We start from the raw sequence: 12,417 nt of genomic DNA, 5'->3' as shown, positions 1-12,417 counted from the left end.
AAACAAGTATACAGATCTTTAAGATCTGTTATACTTCTTACACCCAGGAGACAAAGAAGAAAACAGTATCAACATGCCTTCCAGAGCTCTGATGTCTGGGTGCCCTCAATATTGACATATTGCCTAAACGGAAAAAAAGAGCATTCAAACCCAAACTAATTCTTCTCATTAAAAACATATTTAGTCAATTTTAAAACATCACATTTGAGAGTAATGTTAACATAATATAGAATATATTATGGACTGTACACCACCTTAATAGATGAATTTCCATTTTTTCAGTTTTCTGATAGAATGTTAAATCACTTCTAACAATAGCATAGCATTATTTCCTATTCTACATTCTAACCTTCTTCCTTTAAGATTATAATTTTATAAGATAAATCTGATTTTACAATTTAGTTATGTGTAGTTTCACCTATTTAGCTTTGATAAACTCCATTCTGCACAACTCTACAAATTTTATTTAATGAAACAATTACAATGGCTACTACTACCAAATGTTGTTGATAAGTAATAAAACGCAAGAGGTTTACAAGGAGTTAGATTAATTCTCACAACACTATAGGGAAAAATTACTATCACCCACAACTTTTATATTAGTAATATAAGTTCAACAGCTGGTGAGTACCCAAATTGGAATTTATTTCCAGTCAGTCTGATTTCTAAGCTCTTAAATTATCATACTTGTTGTTATTAAAATCTCGTTGTAATAAAATACCCACCACACCCATCCAAATAGAGCACACAAAACTAACAAAGTTCCACTTGGTGAGATTTAATGGGAGAACAAGACAAGGGAAAGGGGTGAGATAAAGAAGAGAAAAGAATGAAGAAAAGAGAGAGCATGAGGGCAGAAGAAGTCTGCCTTTCATTTGGAATATGACATAACTACTCCCATGTGGAGTTGGGATTTGGACAAAAGGAATACTGGGAATGTAGGGCTGTTGCCATGTCAACAGTTACCAAATGGTGTCGCTGCTCAAGGCAATTCCTGATACCAACAATACTGCTGTTATAATTTGACATATTTCAAAAAGTAGTTCACAAAAAAACAAAGTCTATATACACAGGGAATTTTTCTTTCATCATTAGCTGTTACTAGTTCTGCCGCATGACTATTATATTTATGGAGATGAAAGTAAATATTATCTCATAAGGAAAATTACTGACTTAGAATAACCAGAGATTGTTAATAGGGATTACTGTAACCAAACTATTAGGATAACACTACTTTATAATAATATTACTTCTAATAATCCCGCTGGTGTTCCAAAATATGATAGTACAGGTCCTAAAACTGCCACCCATTTCTACTTGTCTCAAGCTCTGGTCGAATCTTTCGTGCACTGTTACAGCCAATTCTGTGAACAACTGACTCATAAAAGGCCAGTGAAAGAAGAACACAGACTGGAAACAAGTTGAAAGACACCACGCAGAGAGACCTTACTCAAGTCTTGGGAAATCGCGGACCCCAGACACAGAGAGACCATTTTGGATGTAATAAGCAAAGGCGAGGTTTATTAGGGAGACCTATTACAGAGATCTCCGGGCCGACACGTTTCTCATGCAGGAGACAGAGGTGTTGACCCAAAGAGGCTGGGAGAAAGAGTATTTAAAGGCAGGGGCTGTGAGCCCCAGGGGATGGGGGGATGTCAAAGGGGAATGCACCACAAGTTACAGGATTGTTTTATGGCTCTAGGAGATAAGGGGATGCGAAAAGGTTTTATAGCCCCCTGGTTCCTGGAACAGAGCTACTAAATCAGGAGAACGGTTGGGTCTTTAGGTCCTCATTATTTTTAAAAGTTTGTCAAAATTGATGAAGCATCTGTATTTGAAACACCTCTGGTTAGGCTTGGGCTGCTGGTTTCCTGGGGTGCTCTCTGTAGGACACAATGACTAGGTAGCACAAGTAGGGGCTTAAATAAACATCACAGGGGCAGAACAAAGAACAGTTAACTCACACTGGGTGATAAGCAAAGTAGTTCTCTTGCATTCCTTTTCTTTATCTTTATGGCCTGTTATTCCTGGTGGCAGGGCTTAGTCCTGAGTCTGTGGCTTTTGAGGCTTACCCTTTTAGTTTTATATATATATGTATATATATAAAACTATATATATATATATATTTTTTTGGTTCTTTTTGTCGGAGCTGGGGACCGAACCCAGGGCCTTGCGCTTCCTAGGCAAGCTCCCTAACCCTGAGCTAAATCCCCAACCCCTAGTTTTATATTTTTAAACCTTAAATTTGTATAATTTTCTTTTCATTCCCTTCTTCTTCTACTAAATAATTCTAATCTTAGAATTTTGATATCAAGTCTCATATTTGGTCTCTCCAGTTGTCTTAACTGACTGGTACTGTTGTCTCAGAACGATCAACTGTATAGCACCCACTCGATTTTTAACAAAAGCAATTAACCTGTATGTCACGCAGGGGCCAAAAACTAAAACCAAGAAAATTATTAGTAATGGCCCAGCTATAGCAGAGAGTAGGTTAGTCATCCAGGGAGACCGAGTGAACCAAGACTCAAACCAACCTTGTTAAGTGTCTCTATCTTTTTGTGTCTTACTAAGTCTTTAGCATCAGGATTCTAATCTGGACACTATCTGTACCTATACACCAAGGTCATGACTGTCTTTTAGAACTTTTAAACGTATACAGGTTGTGATCCCTGAGGCACAGTCTCAAGAAGTGTTAGGAGTACTAACACATGTAATGTTATATCATTTGTAATAGAAATTGAGCCTATCTCTATACTTTTCTCGATGGTACCCAGGGCAAACATGAAATCTTTGTTTCTAAAGCACACTCTTTAAGTGAGCATTATAGCAACCTCCCAGTCACGTCTCTGATGTATCGACTTATCTGATGTGTAAGTCTAGGGAGCTTTTTGAAGATCTGAGTTTCCCTCTAGGTCTCAGCTCTCAGCCCCAACAGCTAATATGCGGCTGGTGAGGGCTGAGAATTGACGGCTGTCAGGGTGGTCAGCAGCACCAGGTACAGTCCTTTTCAGTGAGGCTCGAGTGTCTGGGCTCAGTGTCGTCATATGTAGCTGTAGTCTCCAACCTGGAACTGATCAGATATCAAAGGGGTCCCTGGGGTATAGGCTGCTGTCAGCTGTGACCAGACTTCTTTTCGTATCACCTGTAGGTCTTTTAGCCTGGCATATAAATCATTATTACTATGACATGTTGGTTCAGTAACATCATCTAATACAGTCAGAGGAGCTGAGGCCCCGTATAAGATCTCAAAGGGGGTAAGGCTGAATCTGGAAGGGGTATTTCTTGCTCTGAAGAGAGCAAGAGGGAAGGAGTGTCATCCAGTCTGTGCCAGTCTCCATGGTCAATTTGTTTAGGGTCTCTTTTAGAGTTTTATTTATTTACTCTACCTGTCCTGAACTTTGAGGTCTGTAAATATAATTTAATTTCTAATCGACCTCTAAATACTTGGCCACACCCTGGCTTACCTTGGCAACAAAAGTAGGGCCGTTGTCTGACCAGATTACCTTGGGCATTCCAGACCGGGGGAAGATGTCTTTCAGTATCTTCTTGATGACTACGGAGGCCATCTCTTGATTGGTGAGGAAAGCTTCTATCTATTCCTAGAAAGGTATCTACAAGCACTAGGAGATACTTGTGATCATATTTTCTTGGTTTTATCTCAGTGAAGTTTACTTTGACTTTTCGTTAAACTCTCTAGGTCTCTTTGTCCTGTTTGTTTCTTAAGCATTCACTTACTGACATAGCTTATACTTTTTTTACTGTCTCTCTTGGCTAAAATCTTAAAGTCTATTACATATATTTTAACTATTTGGACAAACTTTTTATCTCCTAAATGAGTCCATTTCTTTATTTGGCAAAGTGTGTCTTTTGTTTGTTCTCTGGGGGGTATAGCTTTCTCCCCAAGTGTGTCATTGTCCTTTTATCTTTTAAACAACTTGGGCCTTTTCTTCTGTTGTACATTCTAAGTGAGGCCATCCCTTAGTCCAATCCCAGTTCCCAGTGGCTGTCTCTTGTAGGCCTGTAACCAGAATAGGTTCCTGTATAGCCATTTCCCGAGCCACTTTCTCTGTTTTGTTACTGTCCCATGTCACTGAATCTCTTCTTTCCTGATGTCCTGGGCAATGAATAATACTCACAGTTGTTGGCTGCATCAGGGCATCTAAGAGATGGCAAAGACATTTGTGGCACTGATGTGCTGGGGGGTTGAGGTTTAGCCATTCCAGATGACATTGTGTTGTCCACCACGGTAGCACCCACTTATCTCTGACCTTTATGAAGAGAACTGTTCCCGTCTGTAGACAAGGTAGCCTTAGCTTTTAGCAGGGGTCAATCAGCCAGTCGCAGAGGTCTTTCCTCCACCCATGGGCTTCTGTCAGTGCTTGACACTCATATTGCAGTGGCTCCAGGTCCGGATTGGGCAGCAAGGTGACCAGATTGTCCCCAACCAGTGGAGAATCTAGACCAGTGGTCCCATCCTCTGGGACATTTTATTTAAAGGCAAAACATCAGCCACTCTACCACAGTCTAAGTCCTGGATTGGGGGATAATTGTTAGTGCCCGGCTGGCAGGAGTGATGTGTTCTAGGCAGAACGGCACTAAGCTATACATTTCTCAGCATCAGGTACTGGTGTACCATGACAGGTCTTAAGCTCCACATACACAGTCTGTAGATATGTATACACATGGCCTCACCCAGCCATTTTAGCCCATGTAAGCCATTTTGGAGAGCAAATTTCTCATGAGCAAGGGATGGGGTTAGTCCATAAGTATTGTTTGTTGTCAGTAGCCCCCTGTACCCAAGGTCTTTTACTAGACACTAGTCCATTTGGGCGCAGGAGCACAGAGTGTTAGGCCCCCATATTCACAAAACAACTGGGCAGGCTTCTCTTCTATCTTTGTACATAGCCAGCACTCTAGGACGAGAGGCTTGCCTTCGGGGCCACTGGAGAGGCCCCTCTTGTTTTTCTTGGGGCAGTCCCTGACCCAATGTCCTTTTTCTTTGTATTAGGCACACTGATCTTTTAGCCAGGAATTCTCTTCTGTTGTCAGGTACTGTCTTCCTAGGTTCCCTAACTATGGTGGCCAGTATATGTTCCTCTCTTGTCTTTTATCTCTCTTTAGCTCTCTAGCTTCTTTTTTTTCCTCAGTCTCTCTGTTTAACCTTATTTTTTTATAACTTATATTAAGTCTCAGCAACTTAGCTTAACCCTTCAAATTTCTGTAACTTTCTCTTCATATCCTTTCCTTATCTTAGCCAGCTTGGTGGGGCATTTTCCAGCCCCTCAGAGGCCCACCCTTGGAGTCTGGTGGCAGACCTGGAGCACTCCCTACCTTCAGGCAGCTGAAGAGAGCAGGCAGAAGTGAGGGCCTTCCATCCATGTCTGGAACATTTTTTCTGGCCTCTAGTAGGATTCCGTCTTTCCTGGGTGGTAAAGAAGGCCTGTAACGGTTACTAACAAGCATCTCAAATGGGTTGGTGAGAAAACAAGGGAATCTTGAGAATAGAGGTCCACTGAAGAGGGCAAATAGCATTTAGTCACACAGCTAAACCAGGAGGCTTTCTTGGGACAAAAAGGCCTTGTGTCTGTGAAACAGAAAAGTGAGCAGAAGGGCAGCCTATCTGTTACCGGCTGTCTCTCTGGACTTAGATTTTCCCTTAAGGAGTACCTCCCTATAGTGTCAGCTCCGTGGCTTTATTGCTCAAGAGACCCATCCTCTAAATGGCACTAGGCTTCTAGTAAGAACTAATAACAAAAGGATGGAGAGACGTTATAACCTGGGTGTTAGATACTAAGCAGCTGACAAAGGAATTGTAACCAGTTTACCTGGGACTTTCAGGACCTCAGTAGCAGCCCTTTACCAAACTGTGTCAGTGGGCTAAAGGCCCATGGAAAAGAAAACATTAATCCTGACCTTGGCCACAGCCAAAGCTTGAATTGTAAATTCTGACTGGCAAAACAAAACAAAGTTCCTCACAGTTTGTTGTAGATTTTTTGAAACTAGTTTAGGGGATTCTCTGCCCCCCAACCTGGGACATTTCCACCACAGGGGCAGGAACTGGCTGCTGTGGGGATAGGATCAAAGGCATTCTCTATGCTAATGATGACCAGTGAGAAAAGTAATCTAATGCTGGAGACTGACTCCTCTCTTGGAGTAGGGCCAGCAAAGTATAAAAAAGTCTATTCAGTCCCAAATCAAAGGACACCTGCCTGTTAAGACAAAGGACAGAGCAAGCAGTGAAGATCCAGGTAAATATATTTAAAATGCAAATTATACCAGCCCTCAACAAACACCAAGAAGTCAACAAAATGATCTAAGTATTAAAAAGAAAAGACAAAACAAACAAACAAAAAACCCCAAAACCCCAAACCACTCTTTCTCTTCAACAAGGTTGCCAAGTAGCAGATGCCAACATGCAGATCTTCATGAAGACCCTAATGGGCAAGACCATTACTCTTGAGATCGAACCCAGTGACACTATCAATAATGATCCAAGACAAGGAAGGCATCCCACCGACCAGCAGAGCTGATATTCGCTGGCAAACAGTTGGAGGATGGCCACACCCTGTCCAACTACAACATCCAGAAAGAGTCCACCTTGTACCTGGTGCTGCGTCTGCACAGTGGCATCATCGAGTCATCCCTTTGTCACCTTGTCCAGAATTACAATTGTGACAAGATGATCTGCCACAAGTGCTACTCAGGCCTTCACACAGTATAGTCAACTGTTACAAGAAGTTCAGCCACTCCAACAACCTGAGCCCCAAAGAAGAAGCTCAAATAAATCTGGGGCCATACCTGGCCTGTGACCCTGTGACCAAATAAAATCCATTGACTGGGGCAAAAGAGAGAGAGAGAGAGAGAGAGAGAGAGAGAGAGAGAGAGAGAGAGAGAGAGAGAGAGAGAGAATGACAAAGAAAAATATCAAGCTGGGCACAGGACTTAAACCCTAGCATTCAGAGACAGAGGGCAGGCACATCTCTGTAAGTCTGAAGGCAGCCTGGTCTACAAAGTGAGTTCCAGGACAGCCAGGGCTATACAGAAAACCCTGACTCTAAAACAAAATGAAATTCTGACAATTAGCTTTCCTGTGTAAAACCATTATGATTCTTTAGCATATCCAACAAAAATTCATGTATTGGTGGCATGAAAACACACTGTTAAGTATGAGTACTCTATGCTGGTACAGCACACCAGACCAACCCACATTTGGAAAACAGTTGTGTAAGAAATATAATAAGACACACATTTAAACAACTAACATTATGGGATTTTGTACTAAAAACTGAGATCTTACGAGTAAACTGTAGTGGTTTGGCTTGATGCTGCTTGTATATTATTGTTCATATTGGTTCCTCAAGAGGGGTTGCCCCCATCCCACAAGCAGAGCATCATGTACTTAGGTGATGCTATGTGAACCTTCTCTCCACTTTAATAGGTCAATAAAAGGTTAGAGCCTATGATTGGGTAGTAGATAGGAAAGGTGGGACTGGAGGCTCAGGAGATGGTGGCAGGTAGAAGGAGAAAAAGAGAGAAGGAAGAGGAGAGAAGGAAGCCACTATGCACCAGAATCATGTGGCTGGGAGAAACCAGAAGTAATAAGGAGTCTTAGAATTGGGAAATAAGTTAGTATTGTATTAGATATGCCAAATCTAGGCATATAACTTATGATTAAAAAATTTGGATTGTGTGTCTTTTACATGGGTTGTTAGGGTTGGAAATTTTAATAACAAATTGACAAACCCATGTCTGGCTTAGAACCGAAGTAACCCGATATGGAAATCCACCCCCATCCACTCAATATTAACAACTAGGGCTTTACTCTGAAGCTGCTTCAGGGTGGAAATTAAGCATGAGTCTAAAGGGTGTACAGAGAGCTAACTGAGAGGCTCCCTGCCCAAGCCCCAAGCAAACCTAGGCAACCAGAGTTAGCACACCAGCCCTGAGTTGGACACAAGGTGGCACCAATGCCACAACATAGTTGGGGTTCCCTGAGTCTGAGAGAAAAAAAAGGACAGGAAGTCAAGGTTGCCTGAGATGAGGCCTTCACAACTGAAAATTAGCAACTGAAAACACAGCAGGTATGTTTCCAAAGCTTTCTCACAGATAACAATGGGCTGATCTAGGCATCTCTCTCCCAAATCAACCTTCTCATGCACACTTTGATTTCCAACATCCCTCCACTTCTAAACAGGGCACAGGACACAGGTAGCAAGACCAGCTATCTCAACTGCTTACACTGCAGGCTGTGTAAGATCAATACACAGGCTGAAGGCTATACAGGACAGTCAAAGACCTAAAGGGCTCAAAACACAAAAGCCAAGGTTCTTTGTAGAGTCAGACCCTCCTTACTAGTGAAAGAATCTGAAAGGACCTTAATGTCCTAAATCAAACACCAGGAGGAAACAAAGATAAAAGAAACTTCAGACCAAATATAAGAATTAAAATAGTACCACTGCACTCTTTTCCTCCTTCGCTTTTTCCCACATAAGGTGCTATAGAGAATTGAGGAGTTTCTTAAGTAGTGAATATAACAAGCAGTGATTTTGTTTTTAACGTTCTTAACTTCTCAGAGTATATATGACCAAAGTCTAAGAAATTAAATTTGCCAAGGTAAGTTGAAGATAATTTTTGCATTTTCTACAGGCTAACTCTAAAAGCTGTACCAGGATCCACTCTGACGTAACACTTTACCAGCAAACTTGTAATTATAAACAGTATGATCTGCTCTCGTTAAACAAATATCTTGATTGATTAGTACTTAATGTTAACTCAACGAATAAATAAAATAGTTAGATTCAGTCATCACAGAGACAACAACAGTACAATTAATACAGTAATGAAAATGTAGCTCTACCTTATGTCTATATAACAAGGAACTATAGTAAGGACTAAAGAGGGCTAATATTGCCCATACCTTAAGAGGCATGGACCTGGTCTGGAGTGATAGCTCAGTGGATAAGAGGTCCTGAGTTCAATTCCCAACAACCACATGGTGGCTCACAACCATCTGTAATGGGATCTGATGCCCTATCCTGATGTGTCTGAAGACAGCTACAGTGTACTCATGTTAATTAATTAATTAATTAATTAATTAATTAGCCATGGACCCAGAGAAGCAAGGTGAAATCATCTAAACCACTATGAAGACAACCAGGCAATCAAGCACAGTGATATATGAAGAGATCTTAAATGACAAATATGTATCAGTCAACTGCACGGGTTAAAAAAAACATGACACTGACATACATATTGACAGCAATTTGCTGTCAATTGGGGGCAAACATACACAACTATGACCATCAAGAAGACTCAAAATTAAGAAAAACTTGGGTAGTAATACTCAATAAAGAAAAAGTGCTAAAATGATCAGAAAGGAATAAATCTAGATTGGGTAAATGAAAAGTCAGAAAGAAATTATTTGGTATAAAAAAAAGGAAAATAAAACTAATTAAATAAATAAATAATTGGGGGCCAGAAACAGATAGAACAATTTCACTGGGCAAAAAAAAGTAGGTGAATAGGTGTCTTACAGTTTTATTGCTGTGAAGAGACACCATTACTGAGTCAACTTTGATAAGGAGAACTGACATTGGGCTGGCTTACACTCTCAGAAATTTAGTCCATTATTGCCATGGTGGGAAGCATGGCAGCATTCAGGGAGGCATCGTGCTGGAGAAGGAGCTGAGAGTTCTACATCTTCATCTGAAGGCAGGAGCAGGAGACTGTGTCGACACTGGTCATAGCTTGAATATAAAGGCCTCACAGTCCACTTTCCCAGTGATCCACTTCCTCCAACATGGCCACACATACTCCAACAAGGCCCCACCTCCTAATAGTGCCACTCCTTATACAACAAGCATTCAAGCATATGAGCCTATGGTGGTCATTCCTATTCAAATCTTCACAGCAGATAAGTCTTCAGACAGGGAGTTCATAGCTAAAACTATTAGCTATAACTAAAATTTCCAGATATCTTCACCAACCCACAAGACAAACTACTCATTCATTCCAGAGACTAGACCCAGGAAGAGTAGATAGAGCTGGTAGAAGAGGCAACCAATACAAAGGGGTAACTCGGTGATACCCTTTCTAGACTAACAATTATGGCCTTTTGCCCCCGCCAGCGGGGACCCAGTAATTCAGGGTCCCGAAGAGGCCTTCTACCTGTGGGCCAAAATGGGGGTGAAGAGAAAAAGGAGACCAAGCAAAAGTTCTGTTGTCAAGGTCTCGTTTATTGGGGTGAACGTTACAGCTTTTAAGGCTTTCAGGTAGGGGGAGTGTCCTTTGCGAAACACAGAGGAGGGGGAGGTGTGGATATAGGTAGTGATAGCTGGAGGCAAAGATGTCAGGCAGAAGACGATGAGGTCAGGTGGTGGAGACACCGGGTGTTGATTCAGGAGATAATAGGTATCTGCTAAGGGAGCTGAGGCATCCCTTGAATGTCATCTTCCTGTGCCATAAATTCATGGGAGAGGCTTTCATCCAACAATCTTAAGACTTAAGGCAGTCATCTTAGGGGTGAGTCTCTGTGGCCAAACAGCCCAGAGTCACCTAGTCACTTTGAACCATGCAGTTCAAAAAGCGGCTAGGCCCAAATCCAATATGGCTCCCTGCAGCCCTTTCCTGACCTTCTTTGACAAATCCAAAAATGTTCTCTGCTATGTATGTACCCTTTCTCAAGCAAGAAAAAACAGATCTTTCTCTAGGAAATCAAAAGCATGCACCCCAAATGACCTCAGGGCCAACCCTAATCCTGAGTTCCTGCATGAAGACCCTGAGAGATGAAGTGAAGCCTGGGATACTCCAAGGTGTTGGAAGTGCCAAAGCTGTGATTTCTTCCAGGGAGAGTTGCTTACATGGGATAGAACCAGCCTGGAAGAAATATATTTAACAGGCAGAAAGATGGAGGGATGGTGCCATCTAAGCCTCCGATATCAGATATTAAGCTACAGCCCTAGTTCTAAACCTTCCTAATGCTGTGACCCTTCAATACAATTCCTTGTGTTGTGGTGAACCCAACCATAAAATTATCTTTGTTGCTACTTCATAACTGTACTTTTGCTACTGTCATGAATCATAATGTAAATATATGTTTACAGATGGTCTTAGGGAGCCCCTGTAAATGGGTCATGACCCACAGGTGGGACATCTAACCTAGGGGACTTGATGTTTACATGCTGCCTTATCAGTCTTGCTTTGTCCAGCGTTTTCTGACTATGCCCCCATTCCTCCTTTTAGGAAATAGTAATATATATCTTTTCCATTGTATGTTGAAATTAATTCACTTTTCGAATTCACAGGGTTTTACAGAGACTGAGTGAGACCATGGGGACTTCTAAAGTAGGATTAAATATACTTCATATTATAACAATGGCCTTTGGAGCCTGGGAGGGAAATGTGGTGGTTTGAATGAGAATGTATCCCCTAGGCTCAAATGTCTGAACCCTGGTGGTGACTTTACAGGCTATACCTTGCTAGGAGCTAGCTCTGAGGCTAGTATATATTGACTAGCCCCGATTCCTGTTCACTCTCTCTGCTTCATATTTGGAGTTTAACATGTGATCTCTCAGTGCCCTGCCATGATGGTCTCATGGAAGCCCAACCAAAATAAACTCTACCATAAACTGAGTTGGTCATGGTATTTCATTATAGCAACAGAAAAGCAAATAGGTCAGGCTATAAGTAATTGAAGATTAAAACAATTTTTTCTTAATCTTAAAAAGTTCATGATAAAATTGGGCACAAAACCAGTCAAAAGCACTCAACATCTCTAACCATTAATATAGATAGCAATTCCTCTAAATATTGCAGTGTCCCATCCTCCTGCTTAACAGAACAAATGGTTCCTCCAGCTTCTGGAACAAGGCAGCCAGGTGCTCATCCTACAACCAAGAAAAGACATTCCAATAAACAGCAGGTACAGCTCCCTGCCACAAAAATAACTTTAAAATGCCAACACACTTACAAATACAATTTCATTTTTTTACACTGTTTTGATTAGTTTGCTTTTTTTCTCCATCTTTATTAACTTGAGAATTTCTTATTTACATTTCAATTGTTATTTCCTTTCCCGGTTTCCAGAACAAAATCCTCCTAACCCCTCCCCCTCACCTTCTATATGGGTGTTCCTCTCCCCATCCTCCCCCCATTATGACCCTCCCCCCAAAAATCACATTCACTGGGGATTCAGCCTTGGCAGGACCAAGTGTTTCCCCTTCCACTGGTGCTCTTACTAGACTATTCATTGCTACCTATGCAGTTGGAGCACAGGGTCAGTCCATGTATACTCTGTGGGTACTGGCTTAGTCCCTGAAAGCTCTGGTTGGTTGGCATTGTTGTTCATATGGGATCTCAAGCCCCTTCAAGCTTTTTAAGTCTTTTCTAAGATTCCTTCAATGGGGATCCATTCTCAGT

The 12,417-nt window shown here is 41.5% G+C and overlaps 2 pseudogenes across 1 annotated transcript in view; one reads left to right on the top strand and one right to left on the bottom strand.

The window, feature by feature from the left end:
• Nid2-ps16 (nidogen 2, pseudogene 15) overlaps window positions 1-12,417 on the bottom strand; it is a 1,080,338-nt pseudogene that overhangs the window by 197,681 nt on the left and 870,240 nt on the right.
• On the top strand, window positions 6,414-6,825 carry Uba52-ps1 (ubiquitin A-52 residue ribosomal protein fusion product 1, pseudogene 1; annotated as a pseudogene).

Source organism: Rattus norvegicus, chromosome 3, assembly GCF_021556685.1.
Source record: "Rattus norvegicus strain SHRSP/BbbUtx chromosome 3, alternate assembly SHRSP_T2T, whole genome shotgun sequence".
In the NCBI taxonomy this organism is placed as follows: domain Eukaryota; kingdom Metazoa; phylum Chordata; class Mammalia; order Rodentia; family Muridae; genus Rattus; species Rattus norvegicus.
The sequence above is the reverse complement of the archived record's forward strand: the minus strand, read 5'-3'. Positions and strand labels throughout refer to the sequence as shown.